This window comes from Octopus bimaculoides, chromosome 1 (genome assembly GCF_046866305.1).
Source record: "Octopus bimaculoides isolate indiv1 chromosome 1, ASM4686630v1, whole genome shotgun sequence".
NCBI classification, from domain to species: domain Eukaryota; kingdom Metazoa; phylum Mollusca; class Cephalopoda; order Octopoda; family Octopodidae; genus Octopus; species Octopus bimaculoides.
The window spans coordinates 93,302,298-93,322,327 of record NC_142928.1 but is presented as its reverse complement, the minus strand read 5'-3'; the positions used below and the strand labels follow the sequence as shown (position 1 = coordinate 93,322,327).

At 34.8% G+C, this 20,030-nt stretch overlaps 1 protein-coding gene across 1 annotated transcript in view; it reads left to right on the top strand.

The window, feature by feature from the left end:
* The window catches only part of LOC149137627 (uncharacterized), a 300,347-nt gene extending 284,996 nt beyond the window's left edge, over positions 1-15,351 (top strand). Inside the window, exon 2 of the transcript XR_016242301.1 lies at positions 13,869-15,351. The gene's annotated coding sequence lies outside the window, so the exon portion shown is untranslated. The remainder of the gene's footprint in view (positions 1-13,868) is intronic.
* Positions 15,352-20,030: the final 4,679 nt, after the last annotated feature.

Sequence of the window (20,030 nt, the reverse complement as noted above, 5' to 3'; positions counted from 1 at the left end):
ACCTTACTACAAATTTCATACATGACGACCTAATAATAAAGCTAAATATGGGGAGGTGAAATATATGGATCAAAATTAATACTGTTTGGGATATCATAGTGATAATTGATATTGAATATCTTTCAAGATATATTCAGGTTTCTTCATAACATTCATGTTGACTTTTATTTTATTGCAGTATTGATATAAGATAGAGACTTTGTTCCTACCTATTGACTAATAATACTCCAGGATGAGAGAATCCGACGTATTTTGCACAAAATATTTAAGTTTCAGAAGAGATATTTTCTCATTTAAGTTGGACTTTTCAGTCTCAGTCATATACGCATACATGAATAATTATGATAACTAATTTGCCAGAATTCGTAGAATGTAGTACAAAATATCTACGGTGCCTAGTTACATCCCTTTACAACGCCAATTCAACATTCATTTTAGAATTGCGTTGGCTTTAATTTTCCCACTCACCATAAAATGAAATATAAATGAAGAACGAGGATGTATTATTTAAGATTCTTATAAACTATATTAAATGCGATTAGTGCAATAACTGATTAATAAAATTACTTGTTTCACGTTTCATATCTTCTAATTCGTTTGTTTTCAATTATTACGAATACATCCATTCTTCTTCGTGGATGTATATTTTCCTATATTTACTGTTTTCTTGTTTCACAATATAAAGATATTAATATTAATAACAGACCACACATGATTTTAGAAAAGAGATTTAATCCATTTTATAACGTTAGATTTTTAACCTAATATTCAAACATTGAAAGGTGGAAACACTCGTTTAGATTCGGTATCATTGTTGTTATCATATTTATTTAATATATATTAATGTTTTTATACTGTTTATATTACCGTTTGGTGCAAAATAAGATGTTATCGTGTGTTTATACTTACAATGTCATTTGCGTCAATAGAACCTGGACTGATTCTATTAATGGGAAATATAAGTTTTAGCTGCTAGATGACATTATTTAGGAATAATACCATTCGTTCTAATTAACGATGAATTATTATAATTATATATCATTCATTTAGTACATCGGTATCTTTTATTGACTGTATCATATTACATAGAAAGTATATGTCATTGTTATCACTTGCGTATTGAAACTTATAAATTATCTGGAAATGAGTTTAAATTTTATGTAAATCAGACGCATTTGTAGTAATAATTTCTCAGACCTTTATAAAAGCTTTTCCATATTTTCATATAGATGAATATCTGTAGGCCATTTAGAAATATTTCCCATTTAATGATTTTTATTTAATGCAATTTAATAATGCAATTTGGTCTATGTAGATAACACCAAGAGTTAGTCTGTGTATACTATTTTAACCATAAGTGATTACAGTAGTTACCCTCAATAACAGCAAACAGGAAATATTCCTTTTTTTTTTTCGCTGTTTTTCATAATCAATTATGGTTGAATATTTGTGAAACGTTGATTTTATTGCTTTTCTCCACTTTGTTTATATGTCGTTACAGTACGTGTGTTTGGTATTTATCACTGCAGCCTATTTTTACTTTTTATTATGAATATTATGTTAAAATTCTTTCACCTAACAAACAATTGATTTGTATATCTCCAGTACGTGTCATGTTTTGTCTTCTGTAAAGTGTATTTTAATAGTATGGAATCTGCATGCATAATACGTGAGCACTGTCTAGCAGTACTATTTTCGCTGTTATGCATATGTGTAAAGTTTGGAATTCAGATATGTTTCTGCTTTCATCTATTTTGAAAACATCGGTGATTGCGGGATGTGCTTTTGCTTGATATATTTTTGGCATTGAAATAAGTAGATTTCTCTTTGAATAAAGTTTCACTTAATTTTGACATTATTTACTGTCATTCAGGAACGATACTCAACTTCGTGTACCCTATGTGGCTGTATGTATTGGCATGATATAGTGAATCATATAATTTACAACTGTCCTGTACTACAGGTGCATACCGTCCGAAAACTGTTGCACCATGCGAAATTTACCCAAAGTTCCTCCTTACTAGTAGTGTCAAAGGCCTTGGTTAGGTCTACAAACCTCATGTATGGGTTCCTGTCCTGTTCCTGTTCTTGGCACTTCTCCTGATGTTTGCATGGGGCAAGGGTCATGTGAAATGTCTCTTAGCCCAATCTGGTAGATGCCCGTCTTCTATGTGCTGAATACCTGTTTCTCTTACTCTTGAGCAAATGGACAATAGAAACAACCTTGAGCTCTGAAAGAGATTGGTGTTAGAGCTTTCTTCCTTGCCATCCGAGAGAACCTTAATTTATTTCGTTGGAGGCTCTATCAGAGAAGTGTAGATTTCAAAGTGGGGCATGCGAGCAAGAACTTCAGCGTTGATAGACGACCTGTGTACGATGCTGTCGAATTTCTCTGCCCACCTTTCCATGATTGCGTTTTTATCAGTGAGGAGGTTGGTCCCGTCAGCACGGAGCAATAGTGATGTTCTGGAGGACGGTAACCATGGAAGTGTTTGAATTTGTTGTTCTTGCTCTACTTTCATATCTTTTACGCATTGTTGCTGATCCAGGTATCCTTCAACTCTCAAAGCTTCACCTGCACTTTGCCTTTGTTGGCATCATAGACTGCTTTCTTGGAGTCTTGCTGAGAGATTTTGATGACTTCATGACTCTCCTCGATCAGGTTCTGTATTTCCTCCTCGTTTTCGTCGAATCATTCTTGATATCTATACGTGTTCTGACCCAGACGGGTAAGTACAGCGTTGTACACCACGTCACCGAACACTATCCAGTCCCCTTCCTTTCCCTTTATACCAACATCGAATTCGTTCAACTTGTTGTTCAAGTCCCCGCCAAACAGCAAGTTGTTTCACAGTTTGCCGTTCCAATTTCCTGATGATTGATCTCTTATTAGCCGGACTCTAATGATGTGCATGTCGAGTTTTGCGAGGATGGGTCTGTGATCTGACTGGCATTCTACATCACATGTGGCCTTTGTCATCCTGACGTCCAACATGCCTTGTCTCCTCATTACGACGTTCTCAGCTGTCAACGTTTGATGCGTGGACACATCCAGGGCATCATTTTGCGGTTGGGCAGGCGAAAACCTTTATTGGTTATCAGCAGGTCATTCGCTGAAGAGATCTTCAGCGGTAGATAATCATTGCCGTTGTTCTTGCCAATTCCATCCCAGTGGCTCCCATCTATGCCTATTAATCTGAACCAACTCTGACGTTGAAGTCGCTGAGATCGACGAGCTTGTCGTCTTTAGGTACAGCTGCTACGAGGGCTTCCAAATGTTTCTAAAACTAGTTTGACTTCCGCAGGGCTAGTCATTGCGGGGGTGTAAGCACTGACTTTGGTGATATGGCACATTCTTCTTCTGGGGAGCCACAGATACAACAATCAGCCATTCATTTTTTGGGGGACTACTGGTTAGCTGGCAGATCAATCTAGATCTGATAATAAAACCCATCCTGCTTCAAGACATATGTTGCTGCTGCGGCCACTCCCGAAGAAGGTCTAACCAGATTTCAACTCAGCTGATCTTTGTCTGCAAGCCAGGTCTCACTCACAACTCCAATATGGATGATGTTCCTGCCGAGTCCTCTTGCAATAAGTGCTGTTTGTCTTTCAAGTCTGATTGCTTTGGATTTGTCTATCAGCATTTGCAGATTCCATATATCAATGAAGAGCAATGTAACCAATGTATTGGACTTGGTGTTTCGACCGTATGTTTGGGACCCCATCTACAGTGGCACGTACGCGGGAGTGAGGTGAAGCAGCCTATGTTCAGAAAGCCTTTTGTAGCTCCTACTTCAGACAATGGATGTGATCAAGCGATCCTTCAGAGGCTGCTCAAACATTCAGAGGGTCACCTTGCTCCACTGCTGTTTTGGTCCAGTGGCGAGCGACACTATACCCTGGGGTGTCTGCTGTTTGTTATTCAGCCAATCGTCACAGGAACTGAGCGCGGTTCTGGAATGGTATGTTATCTTGATTTGAACGTGTCTTAGTTAAAGTGAGGGAGGGTTACGCAACGTCATCTGGCTCCTCCTCTCATCCCTTCTCACCTGATTCCAGCTGCAGGAAGAAGTCAAGAGGAATAAGGATATATTGAGATGCAGTGTGTGGCCACAGTGTCATTTGTTTCCCACTGTGCCCTTTTCGAGCTCCATAATGCTGCTTGATCACCTCTGAACCAATCAATTGGTCTCATCCAAAGAGTCTGCCGGGTCCGGTCTTCACATGGAAAGGTTGACAAGCCGTAGCTCACTGAAAGTTTCAGAGTATTCGGCTACACTTTCCATGATTTAACCGGACTGCGGCAGCCGTTACGGCAGCTTATCGGGTACTCAACGATCGTACGTCGGTGAATGCGAAATACATGAAAGCGACGAGAAAGGCACTTCTTCAGGCTCCACACAGGGAGACAGAACCGGGAATCATGTGGTGGGAAGCAAAATTAGTACCACACACGCACGATATTTTAGTGAAAGTGTGTCAATAACCAGCCGAAATTGCAAGGATAATCTGGATCTCGACTGAAGAGAGAAAACTCCGAATGACCTGCCGTGTTTTCTTTGTATCATCTATCTCTATGTTTTGTCGCTTTCTTGTATCACCTAACTGTCTGGATGTTTTGCGTCCTCGTTCCATCTTGTATTATATATATATATACTTCAAATTTACAAAAGTAAAAGCAACAAAAGAAGACAGGTGTAGGAACAAGTAAGTGTATTATTAGATTACCGCTTAGGAAAAATGGAAAATCTTCTACGTTTATATATATATATATATATGTGTGTGTGTGTGTGTGTGTGTGTGTGTGTGTGTGTGTGTGTATGCATGTGTGTGTGTGTGTGTGTGTGTGTGTGTGTGTGTGTGTGTGTGTGTGTGTGTTAGTGTGTGTGGATATAAATTTGTGTTGTGTTTGTAGGGACACTTTTCTATGCTCTTGTGTGGGCGTTTGTAAATTTTCTGAATAGGTAATCGATTCTTACATTTAATATATGCAATTATTTGCATTCAGCTCACGAGTTGCACCAGTTCTATTTACAAAACGCATTTTTCTACAATCTGATGTTAATTGATATCTGCTCATATAGATATTAAATAATTTCCGAACCGGTATTCGTCAGGTTTTATTTTTGATAGGGTTGCAAGGTACCGTATCTCTAACAAGAAAGATTATGAATAAATGCATAACCTTTACTATCAATGTAAATGAGTAATCTAATATTTATTAGGTATTAGAAGTAGTTGACACTAAGTTCACCACATAATATGGACAGTATTATATCATACAATGGTGAGGGCATAAATCTTGCATTACAACGAATAAAATGACATTGAATCATGCTGCCGTGCCAAACGTCAGTTTTTTTAGTCTATTATATGAATACTAACTAGTGCTTGATTTTTAATTCTCATACCAGACGGAGGAGCAGTACGAATAAGTAATTTTAGTGATTCCAAACATTAATGAGATGAAGATGCCATCAAATCTGATAATAGGCTGGAATGTTTGTTACAGAATGTAGACACCGTGAAAGAACGACAAAGCTTGATGGAGATCTTAAACTAGACTACAGCGGAAGTTTGACAACCAAGGAATCCACGGTGGAATTTGAATTGAGAATACAATTGAACGGAACTGATAAAGCAAAGTATTTCTTTTGACGTTCTAAACATTTCAACAATCAATTACCCTAATTTTGCAGTGAAGTTTATTTAAAATAGAAGAACGAAAGAGAAAGATAACTTCGGCAGCAGTTAAAACATCAAAGTGACTCGGGGTAAATGACTATAAGAAAAACGAGTTGAAATATAACAATATGATATCACTCTTAGAACCGTTTTTTTCAAAAACGTTTCCGATAAATTCTCTCAGGAGTATGTTTAACCTCAAAAGAGACTTCAGACAGACGTTCTGGCCAAATAATCATCGGGGAAAATGGTGCTCCTGACATGATATTAACAGGAATAGAGAACTTACTCTTACATAAAGATATCGAAACTGAGATAACCAGAACGCGTGGACTGAAAGGACAAACAATCACCGTAAACATAATCAGCGTCACTATAAAGATAATTCATAAATAGAATCTTGTACCACAACATAAAAAATATGTGTGGAGCAGTAAATGTAAAAAGAACAAAAAACAACTTAATCACATTCTTCGAATATAAATCAGAAAGAAAAAGCAGGAACAGAGAATTGTTTGATTGTGAGGTGATAGCTATCATTACAAGTATTTACGACTGAAATGATACTCCTTTTACTGTAGGCACAAGGCCTGACATTGTGAGAGAAAGCAAAGAAGTCGATTGCGTGGACCACAGTGGTCCACTGGCAATTATTTTATCGAGTCCGAAAGAATTAGAGGCAAAGGCTACCTCGGTGGAATGTCAATTCAGTAGGTAAAGCCGGAACAAATGCCACAAGGCATTTCGTCCGGAGTGCTAACGATTCTACCAGTTCTCCACCTATACAAAAATATATTAATACATATAGCTGATTCATTTATTTGCCAGTATTATTAATTTATTACAAAAATTGATGATTAGCTGGACAACTTTGGAATGCATGAATTCGACCTCTTTATCGTAAATCTTCCATTTTATATATTATATATATTTGAAATTATATTTATCAACTTATGTATGATATGTTAACCATGCTGTTACACTTACAAAGACATGAAGAAACACGTTTTTTTTCTTTCTAAAGGCTCAGATAAATTACTTTCTTTTTACTCACACCCCAAGACGAGAACACATCGGCATGAATCTTTCCCTGTTTTATGGTCCTCCATATAGATTAATTCCACGTTAAGTAATTCATATCTAGAGCCTGTATCGTTCAGGTAACATCACATAAAGAAGGAGGGTTGGAAATGGTTACCCTCTTTTTTATTGTTTTAACATCGTGGGGCGCGCGTGCGGTTTATTACCAGTATTTTCACAAGCTTTTTCGAGTATTTAAATGTTTTCAAATTCAGGGTAATTGTTTACTTCAAGGAAACTAAATACATTTTCATCATAAACTTTTTCTATAATTGAATTAAATCAAATTATTTGTTTCTGTCTACTACCTGATAAAAGATTTTGTTTTCGTTTGATAGTTACGGGTATGGTGGAGGCTTGCATATTTATTGATTATAATAATTAGGAAACAAGACATTTTATTCTTAAATTTAAATACTATATTTTTCCCCAAATGAGCAAAACAAATGGAAAAATCAGTTTAACAATTACGTTCTAAGCGTTAAATTTGCAACGTCCATAATAGAAAATGTAGTTTTCTTGCGAGGCAAGTCTATTAGCCTGTTAAAATCATCGATATTGGAGATCTAGAAGAAAGACGTTCAACTCTCTCAGAATAGAGCAGAAATCATTTCTTACATAGACACAAGGCAATAAACCAGAGGAAGCGAATACTATATATATATATATATATATATATATTTATATATATATATATATATATATATATATATATATATATATATATATATATATATATATATATATATATATACCAACAAAACGACACAATTGGTGGTGTTTAAATTTATAACTTATAACATGTAACATAACTAAAGACCAAATGTAACATTCTAAAACCAAGTAATCCAATAGAGTGGACATATAACAGTAACGGTGTCAGGCTTGGGACCTCAGTAAATTATTTTTAGGTCCCGGAAAAATATATTCGGAGCAAACTAACCAGAAAATTTACATCAACGCCCAGATTTCATCCATGCATATTGTTGCTCTTTCTCACCGAAAAATCCTCAATAAACTATGGATGTTGAAGCTTCACTGACAGCATCAAACAACTTGTAGTCATGTATCGGCACCTGAAAACATTCCAAATCGAAAGTTCAAATTAAGTTTCTTCGCTTATCCACAGATTGAGATCTACCAAAGAGCTTGACTAGGATAAGAAACTACCTCATAACAGTCGACAGCAATGTGAAATGTTCGTCGATGCTCAAAATCGACGTATGTCTCTATATTCTTTTCCACGATATTCCCAATCCACGAAGTAGAGAATGTTTACAATAGAATGACTGTTTGGTAAGTGCAACGCGACCTCCTTTCGAGACACATAACTGTAGATACACCAGTTTTACGGTCGAGAGATGAGTTAATGCACGACAGTGAAAGATGGTTATAAGTAATATTTTCACCAAAAGGAATTCAATAATTGAGAGGTGATGTCGGATGAAACCATGAAGATTGAAGTGACATCACTTTCTCTCTCTCTTTGTCTCTCACTCTCTCTCTCTCTATATATATATATAGATATGTACGTGTATATATGTATATGTATATATATATATATATATATATATATATATATATATATATATATATATATATATATATATATATATATATATATGATACATACATACATATATATATATATATATATATATATATATATATATATATATATATATATATATATATATATATATATATATATATATATATATATATATATAAATATATATATAGGGCAGGGAATTGCCAATTAGTTAATAGAATTAATAATTAACAATTTTGCCAAGTAGTTCAGTATGAAAAAAACCTTTATCGGTAAAACCATTTATAATCATAAATATATAGGGGTCAGCATGAGTTGCTTCACCAACATACTGAAAATTTAGAAATAGCAGTCAAAGAACTACTGATTCTTTGACTGCTATTTCTAAATGTTCAGTATGTTGGTGAAGCAACTCATGCTGACCCCTATATATTTATTATTTATATATATATATATATATACATATATATATATATATATATATATATATATATATATATATATATATATATATATATATATATATATATATATATATATATATATATATATATATATATATATATATATATATATATATATATATATAAATATATATATATACATATGTTAGTACACACACACTGACGCAACTGTATATTCTGTACGTGCGTTTGGAAGTGTGCTATGTGCGTCTCTACATCTGTGCGTAAAATATTTCTCCGATATATGCCAATGAAGGATGTTATCATTAACGAAAGAACCGAAAAATTATGTGTCTTACAAGATGTTCGCTCTGCACTGGTTTATAGACTCTTTCTCGTCTCCTTATCACTCAGTAATCAAATGAACAAATGATTGCTCAGTTGGTCATCTAAATATATGTAGTAAATATATAAGCATAATCGAAGTTTGCTTCTCAGATTCCTATCTAGAATCACATTTCTGGAATAAGTGCGATAAGAATGACCGAACATAATATATTTTGCAGATCCTAAACTGACATCCGTTTGAAAATCTTTTCGTAATATGATACACTAGACTGATACCTATTTGATGATCTTTTCGTAAAATATATGGTTCATTAATTTTTCTTAATATAAAGTGCATGGGATAATATCAAATAGGTGCGTAATTGCAGTAATAGGCCACGTTGCAGGTATTTTTTTATATAGATATTGCTGTATTTCGATGGAAGAACAACAAAATTTGTTTTCGTCCGAGAAGTTGCTGACAATGAACAAAGAAACACAACTGAACTTCCTGTTCAAAATATATAGATGTGACACAGTCAGACAAGAATTGCTATATAACACCAGTACAGGCTGATGCTATCACTTTAGTAAATGAGAATGTATGATTAACACTAGTTCAGAACATGGAATGATTTTTACTTGGAATATCGATGCCATCTTAACATTAAATGTAGCTACGTGATATATGTTCTATATATTCAAAACCTTGCTCATATCCGAATTTTTTTTTAGCTCACTAGATGGCTTAATTTTTCTAAAGGTGTAGTGGTTTATTTATATATGTAACTGTGGACACCTCAGTAATCATGCATACCAGTACGAACAAATTTCTCCTTTTTTCTGTATATTTTATTACATAATTATTTATGCTAGCATATTATCTTTCTTTTTATCGATTTCGGAATTTTGACATCACAAGACAAAATGTCATCCTTTAAATCAATAGCAGTCTTGGCAGAAATATTTACCTTACATTACCGATTGTTTGCACAATGTGTCCGATAGATTAATGGCAAAACATAGCTGGAAGTTATTCGAAAACGTAATCGTCAATTTGCCTTCCTACAAGCACATAATATACACTCAGTACTACCGTGTCATCACGAAACAACGAGTGTGATCAATATCATTATTTGAAAGCATTTTCTTATATATTTACCGAATCCATTTTATCACATTGGGCACTACAATATATCAAATGTCACTAATCATAATAAAAATTGTTATATCACAACGATCATCACAATAATTTGGATGTTGTTTACAATGATATTGAAATATTATTTATATTGTTTGCTAGTAATTACGTTAAGGAATTTAACACTCGTAGATCGCTTTATAGTGTTTGAAATAATGTCTTGTTCCCACTTCTTCGATTGTTTGAGCGGTCATTTCGCCAGTTCACACATATCAAATACAGTTTTATTGATATAATCACGAAGAGGTTTGAATTGCCTATCTATCTATCTATCTATCTATCTATCTATCTATCTATCTATCTATCTATCTATCTATCTATCTATCTATCTATCTATCTATCTATCTATCTAGCCTTATATAATCCTTCTCGAAAAGATTGCCATGAACCTTCAAAATAAATATTACTGCATCTATCCCGAAATAGCTGTGAGACCTGTGGCTGTTTAAGTTGTCCTACATCAATTTTTGGGGGGACTCGCACACCCGCACTGCGCATTCTTGTACGAACCCTGAATTTGAACTTAGCCCTAACCATTTTGTGATCAGTATCACAATCAGCTCTTCGCAATACTCTGAGACTACACAAATCCTGTAGGTCAGATTTCCGAGGTGATACAAGGTCAATCATGTGACCTTGCTTTGATCTTGGATGAATCCAGGTGACTTTATGTTTCAGCTTATGGTGAAAAAATGTGTTCCCAACAGCCAACTCTAGTTCAGAGCACATTTGTAGCAGGTGTAAACCATTTTTGTTCACCTTACCTATTCCATACCGCCCAGGTGCATTCCAAGCACTATTTCCCTGCCAACACGTACATTGAAATCGCCCAGCACAACCAACTTCTCATTCAGAGGGACTGAGAGGATACTACTTCTAAGTTCCTCATAGAATGCATGGATATTTTCTTCATTTGCTGAGAGTGTGGGAGCATAGATGGAGAAAACAGTCACAAAGCGTCCACAAGAGAGAAGGATCCGGAGTTTCATCATGCGGTCATTTATACTTTGTTGTTGTTCTAGGTCTTTCAGTAAATTACTTCTAATTGCAAACCCAACACCACCCTCCCTTTTCTCTCCATTTGGCCTCCCAACCCAGAACACTGTGAAGTCGGTTGCTCTTTCAACAAGATGATCTTCGCCTGAACATCTTGTTTCAGATAGAGCTGCAATATCAACATTAAGACGTCTCAGCTCCTTAGTTACTAGAGCTGTTCTTCTTTCAGGCCTATCCGCTCGATCCAAGAGAGTTCTCTCATTCCAGCATGCCAAGTTAAGTAAAACCTTTTTCCTCGCATACTTTTTATTATTGCTTATATTTCTTCGTTCGTTCCTGCTATATTGAACCACCGTTAGCCGCAGTAAACTAACCAGCAGAGTGCGAACAGACAACTTTTAATGCACCTTTTCTAGCACCTTCCCAGTATATCCAGGTGAGCAGTGTTCTCCTTAAAAGGGCTGCTCAGACACAGGATTCTCCACCGAAAACAGCCCCTGTCCATGAAGACATGTTAGCGATGTTAAGATAAGAACCCTGCCGCCTTATGTGCGGATTTGTAACTGTATGCTTCTAACCGGTCAAGTCTGCATACGTCGCCACTCCTCCATCGCCACAGGACTTTTCTCTCCTCCTTTCTTCTTTCTTCCTCTCCTCTCTTGCCCTTCTCACTCCTTTTTCCTTCTTCCCCCCATCCATCCTTCCCCCTCCTCTCTCTCTCTTTCTTTTCCCTAATTTTTTCTCGAGTCATACTAAGATGACTGTGATTTGACAGTGTTTTGTCTTGTTGGGGACATCTGTACTTCATTGGATTTTAGTGACAAACGCTTGTACAACACCTTTGCCACTCTCTAGGTCAAAATAGTATAATCCAGTGACAAGCGAGAGCAAGATGACTAGTACTAAGTTGACTGCATGTTTTATATCAGAGTATCCTCTCCTAGGATCTTCTTCAAAAGGAGACTGCAAGCCAGCAGTGGTAGATCAATTTGAATTCGGAGTTTTATTCTCCTATACTGGTTGTCCTAACCACGACCTCATAAAAAAAGAGCCCAGTCTGCTCCCACAGAAGTCATGGACCTGGTTTTATGTCGGAGTGTCCTTCTCCTGGAAGAGTTGCCTTCACTTGGCTAATGGGCCTCATCTACCCCACATATTAAAAACAAAAAAAAAACAAAAGAAAACAGAATATAATAAGTACATAGAAAATACATAGAAAAGTCAATATAAAAGATATAGATATGAAAGGAGAAAAGTAAACGCAATGGAGATACATATAAAATATAAAATATATATAAAAACGATGTGTAAAAAAACACATAAATACGATGTGTAAAAACACATAAAGATACATAAAAAGTAAATATAAAAATATATAAAAAGTAAATATAATATATATATATATATATATATATATATATATATATATATATATAAAGAAATGCATATAAAAATATACACACACACAGCATAGCAAAACAACACGCGCACACAGAATTTAAACACACACACAGAAACAAACATTGTTGGGTGGACGTTACTACACAGTAGTTCTTACGTCCTTTCGACGAGTCTTATTTTTCATCCCGCAGGATGCCAACAATCACCCTCCTCACCAAGGGAGCTTGGTGGGGTTGCCAGTTTAGTCGCCGACGACCCGACCATGAGACAGGTTGTACTGGATTACATGTTACCAGTAGCGCTCAGGAATACTTATAAGAGCGACCTGACATATATATATATATATATATATATATATATATATATATATATATATATATATATATGTGGATCTTGCCTCCCTTGTCAATCATTATGATAGTGCTTTCCGTGGCTATTGAGTTGGATTGACTCTTATTTCTATCAACACTGATGCTGGTTAGTGTCCTTTGTCATTTTAATGACGTCTATATTTCTGGATTTAGGTTGTAAAATTACCAATAAGCCGCCCATATTATATATCATTTTCATTTTCATCGGTTATGAAATCAGCGTGTGATTTCAACGGAAATCTTATAAACTGAGAATGAGAGCTGAATTTAACCCTAGGTATGGTTAGGGCAACTAATGAGTAGTAAGATGTGAAAGCATTAAAATGCGAAATCATCAATGATCTATGTATGCTGCTGCAGTGAGCTTGCCTCCCTTGTCAGTCATTAAGATAGTGCATTCCGTAGCCATTGAGTTATTTTGACTCTTATTTTTAGCAATACTGGTGCTCGTCAGTAACCTTTGCCATTTAAGTGAAGTGTATATTTAAGTGTATATTTCCACCTTTAGGTTGTAAATTGCAAATGACCCACCGATATTGCATATATTTATATATGATTGTAATGGATATATTCAATTTCAAACACATTCCTTTCCATTTTTCAATAATGCATATTTGTTACATTGTCTATAAACTGTTCCTAAACTTAAAATTTCGTTTCTGAATAGTCAAGATTGTAAATATTATTGGTAACTTTAAAAAGAAAGACTATGGACAATTCAAGTTTAATCAAATATTCACCTATACTTAAGATATTGAATAATTAGAAAATGAACATTCTATGAACCGTTAATCGCTTTATATCTTTAATATGAATGTAAGTTAATACACTTTTTTTATTTTTAATAGGAAATAGTACCAGGTCCTACAAAAGAACTTCAAATGAAAATGGAAAGCAGTCATTAAATAAAATTACAATAATTTTCATGTATATAAACATCACACATTGTGTAAGATAAAAGTAACTGTATCATTACTTCAAAGGCAAGTATAAAGTAATAGTAATATTATAGTTGATTATACTGATTGTGATATATAAGGTTTTAGTAATTATCTATTCATAGAGGAAATATCAAGACTAAGAGAAAATGTTAGATATCATTTCTTTTACATTTTCTGAGATGAAATACAGCTAAGTAGCATTCATATTTCTTAGTAACCATGTATTTGAAATAAGAGATGAAAACAACGTAGTTGGACGAAAGCAAAATAAAACTTTGTTATTGTCCGATATTAATCTAGTTTTGTTTTCAATATCGGTTGACACTGAGAAATGTCTTGATACAAATATACATAACCATAGAAAAGAAAATAGTAGGTCTTGGTCGATAAGGTCCTTGTGAAGAGATGACATGATGCAAAGGCTATCCAACTAGGTAGGTGCTTTATTTCTTGCAGACGATTGAATTGAAACATGCCCTCCACGAGATAGGAATGACGGCTGAAAACAGCCACAGTTGGCTATCGTTCATAAAAGATCGGAGGCGGAACTCTACTGAAAGCGAGAACTAATAGTATACTCGCTTAATCAAAGAATCAAAGCGTACATGCCAAAGAGTGAAATGATTTTGGCCCTGAGAACCTACTGATGATACAGAAACGTTTCCAACATGATGATACTGTAGAGCTAGCTCCTACAGTTTTTGCCTCGAGTAAAGCAGCTTCGGTGTTTTTATACTTGTACATCATAACGAATGTTTGTGTGTGTGTGTCTGTGTTTGTATATGTGGCTTGTAATAGGTAGGATGATGCTCCTATTACATAAATTGAGTAACATCACTAAAGATTATTTTTTGCATGAATAAATCGATGTCGATAGAAACGTGTCTACGATAGTAAGACACAGAAAAACGCCACAAGTTAAAATGTGAAGAAATACGTGTTGCTAGCAGAGTGAAATACATCTCTAATGAAAACAATACCATGAATATACATAAATGTTCTCAAGGAAATCTACTGGGAAACAACTGTGCATAATTGTTGGTGAATACTTGTAAATGTGCATTTATCTGAGTGAGTGATAGACATATGTGAAAAATATTGTATATCATTACCTAAACTAACAAAACACCTGGCTTAAGCAATAAGAATCTGGTGTGAGTAAAAACATCTACATGTCATGGTTGCATATATATTTGAAATATGTCTGTTACCAGTTTGGTAGATTCGACCAGAGGCGAGAAATGAGTGTGATCAAATTCGGAATGTAGTCTCTAACAATAACATGAATTGACTCTTACATGTACAGAGGTTGTACCGTGATTATCCAGTGACGTACAATGTTCAGCAACATGTGCAATTGATCTTATTTAATAAATTGAAATTTGTAAAACTTTATTTTTCTATTGGCGTTTCGTGATCCGTAAACGCTTACAATATTCCAATTATAGTATCTCTTCAATGCAAAGCTAAACGAATCATAAACGAATATTCCAAACAGAAAAAGAAAAAGCGACAAATCCTACAATAAATAAAACTTTAAAAGGGAACACACCGCTAAATAGTAAGATATAGAACGGTAAGTAGGTAGAAAAACAAAGTGATGCACTGGCTTACTAAGAGTTATGGAGACAATATAATATTCAATGAAATTTGTTTTCTAAATGTTTATACTGTTTTCTCTAAAGCAATTCTTCTTCTGCGACAGGCGCAAAATTTGAAATTTAGAGGAATGGGTAGGTGGATTACATCGACCCAGTGCTCGGCTAGTAGTTGTCGCCCTGAAGTAGATGGAAAGAAAATCAATCTCGGCTGAATTTGTACACAGAAAAAAAAGTTGGATGAAATGCTGCTAAGAATTTTGTCCTGCTTGTTTACCACACTTTTTTTCTATAAAATATTTTCTGTTACAAACGGAATCTTTGAAATTTTGTGGACGTGGGGCGAGTCAATTCCGTCGACCCCAGTTCGCAGTCTGGTAATTTTTATCGACCCCGAAAGAACAATAGGCAAAGTTGATCTTGGAAGCACTTGAACTCAGAACGTAAAGACGGACTGGATGCAGCTAAACATTTTCTCCGGCGTGCTAACCTTTCAGCTAGCTCCCCATCCATTTTTTAAATAAGATAATGAAAACTGTTTTACTCTAAATCAATAATATTAGCAAAATATAATAGTTTACATCGTATTGCAATATGTAACAAAATTTTGCAATAAATTTTGAGGTGACTATATGATACTCAAGCAAAATAAATCAAGAATTTCAGTTTGTATAAACGCAATATACTGAAATTATTATGTTATTGTTTTGTTAGAATATTACTAGATTTCCATTTACCAGATATATATTTAAAGCTAATTTGCCAAATATTAGTTTTTAATGAAAGTCTGAAGAATTCATATGATTATTCAACCATTGAAGTATATGATATGAAATTCCGTGTAGTTAATATGAAATATTTTGCTCACTAGTTGATTGTTAACACTTAATTTAAATTCAATAAACGAATGAATCTGTTGTTTGTCGGAGATTATAATCATAAATAATAGAGAATAGAATCTGTATGTAAACATCATTATTTAAAATCTTTAAAAAATATAATGACATACAAAAATACATAATTGTGCTGTTTCAGCAGTAGCGTTCATATCGTGTTGATGTAAGGAATTAAAGTGATAAATTTATAATGTTTACGATTTTTTCCAACAATTTACACATTGGGAAATTATTAGAAGATAGAGTAAATCTAATTTCCATTACGTTTAGCAAGTGTATGTTCGATTGATAATGTGACGCTTCCTACTGAACACTGCTTCGAAAAATAAAATACACAATTCCAGAATTGCTCATAGAAATAAAAGGAAATGAAACGTAAAATAGGTGATATTTTGCAGACTTTGTTTCCACTAGTCACTATCTGTTTCCCTCACTTTCTCTACTTTATCACTCTCTCCCTCCCATATAAAAGTTGACTGTCATTCATAGCCTAGAACACCGGTTGGTTCCGAAACGTTTTACGGTCTGAGGCTCCCTTGGCAGTCATGCCATATTACTAGCGATTCCTCCTACAAACATAAACATCTTCCTACTGTGAATTTAGAAGAACTCTATTTCACAAAAAACCGATTATTTTGAAGATTTTACAATATGAAAGTGCAAAGATATATATATATATATATATATATATATATATATATATATATATACACATACATATATATATATATATATATATATATATATATATATATATATATATATATATATATATATATATATATATACATACATACATATATATATATATATATATATATATATATATATATATATATATATATATATATGTATATATATATGTATATATATATATATATATATATATATATATATATATATATATATATATATATATATATATATATACATAAATACATATATATACATATGTATATATATATATATATATATATATATATATATATATATATATATATATATATATATATATATATATATATATATATATATATATATATATATGTATGTATATATATATATTTATATACATACACAGAAATGACAGAAGTAAAAAGGCAACTTTATAATCATTAAAATGTATTTCAATCTGAAATTATTCATTCAAATTATTTATTTATTGTTATAATGTGAATATTTAATATTTAGTAGATATGCCCTTTGCATTTTGCAATGCAAGGACCTTATTAGGACTGTTGATGACCAGATGACGAATATTTTCTTGCGGAATTTCATGCAGTAATCTCAATATGAAGATGATTTCTTGTTCTTTTTATGAAGTGTGCTGTCCATTAGCTCTCAGAGGTGTTCAATAGCGTTCATATGTGCTGACTGACTTGGCCATGGAAGCTTTTTAATGCCAATTGTATCCAACAAACCTTGGGTCATTTTAGCCGTGTGACAAAGAGCCCCATCTTCCATAGATAAAGAGTCTTCTTTAATCATTTCGCCACTGTAGAAGATTGGAAGGACATATATTTATCTGAGTTTATCTTTCCCTCACACTTTACCAGCTGTGATCAACTATTGCTCCAAATTGCTCCCCAGACCATCACAGAATAGTTGCTGTGTTTCATTGTTGGCTACAATTTTTGACATCAAATTCTTGAGCTGAATGTCTCCAGACCCACACTCGAACACTGTGAGGAAATACTGTAAATCTGGTCTCATCAGAGAATATGACAGTGTTCCAAAATGTTAGTGGCCTCTCCAACATCTCACTGGCCCAATCTTTTCTTCACTTGATGTTGGCTGGTCGAAGAAACGGCTTGTTTCTTGCTGCTCTGCCATAGTAACCAAGTTTGTGGAAACATCTGACAGCTGTTCTGGGACTGACATCAACTTATTCTGCTACGTCACAGGCCTTGCAACGAAGATTATCCTCCACACTTCTCTTTACAAAGAGACGGGTTCTGTCAGAAGGCCCTGGCTGGTTTGGGAGAAGTGCTGCGGACTCCTTCTCCTCTCTGGTGAATTGCACAATACCTCTATTGACTGTAAAAAGGGGGATCCCAAGATTGTCTGCGATTTTACGCTGACTATTTTCACTTTCGGAACAACCCACAGTACGGCCGTTTTGAAATTCAAACATTTCCGAGGCTTCTTTTGTACATGGCATGGTTAAACAGTCACATATAGAACCTGAACCAAAAATGTTACTTAATAAAAAATACAAACTTTTACAAGAATAAACATAAAGCGATATTTTATGGGCTGTTTATTCATTTCTGTCACATCTGTGTATATACAAATACAACGATGTTGGATATAACGTGTTCGAAGTTGACAATGTCACAATATAACGTGGAATGAAGTGTATGTAGAAATATATGTTAGAAGGCATGTTTTTTAATAGAGCATAGTAATTTCATTTGGATTTTTGACAGTTGCTGAGCAAAATGAGCGAATATATGTAGGAGTCAGAGGGAAGCCTTGAAACTTACAAATGTAAAAATTAGTTAGATGTTTGCGGTACTAAGGGTGTAAGAAATACAAACAGGCAATAGCTGGTGGCATGAAGGCAAGTGTGAAATGTCAAGATCAGTCCGCTGTCGGTTGTGGAAATCTGTCTGCTGACAATCATGGGGATCTGTTCGCTGACGGTTGTGGCTGCTACTTTTATAGGTACACGGCCAGCTCTGATTGGCTAAAACACAACTGTGCCAATTCGCGACAATAATGGCTTCCTTTTCTCACTACCTGACCCCACGTCACATTATAAGTCGATACGATCAATAAAAAGAAATATCAAATGCAAGCAGTATATTCACACCAATGCAAGAAAAGAAAAATGAATATATTAAGCAAAAGCAAGCATGCAAAAATACTGTTAAAGACACTCAGGGCACTTTCATTTACAAAAATCTTCACAAAGTCTTTCGGGCCAATGGGAGTTGCCGTAACGTATCGTGGTAAAGGTGGGGGAGTTGTTTGTGAAGCCATATGTGTAGAGGGTATATGTGTGTGTGTGGCGAGATATGTGTGGAGGGTGTATGTGTCGCTGGGGTATCAGCATCCGTGTAGGTTATCTTCATTCTATCGACAGAGACAGTGTCTCTACAATCATTATGGTCACTTGTGAAATGTTTGTTGGTGTGTGCCAGTACGCGAGAAGGTCCTGCGTAAGGAGTGGTGAGAGAACATCTCGCGGCGTCATTTCTGACAAAAACGTCGGTCCACGAGGCAACGTTCCTCGGGGCCGCAGGTTTTACAGTTTGATCTCGAGTGCTCATTGGTGGTAGGTCCTGAAAATATGAACGAAGGCGGTTCAGGTAAAGTGCTGGATCCTGAAGAGACAGGTCAACCGGGGTGAGGATCTGCCACAGTAAAGACAATGGAGCACCATACAGCAGTTCGGCTGGGGAGTATCCGACATCCGCCTTGAACGCAGGCTAAATGCACAGGAATAGCATAGGGCGGTACTCGCTCCATCGTTCAGCAGCAGGGCAGGCATGAAACGTCGCCGTGCAAAAGATGTAAGAAATAGAAACAGGCAATAGCTGTTGGTACGAAGGCTGGTGTGAAATGTCAAG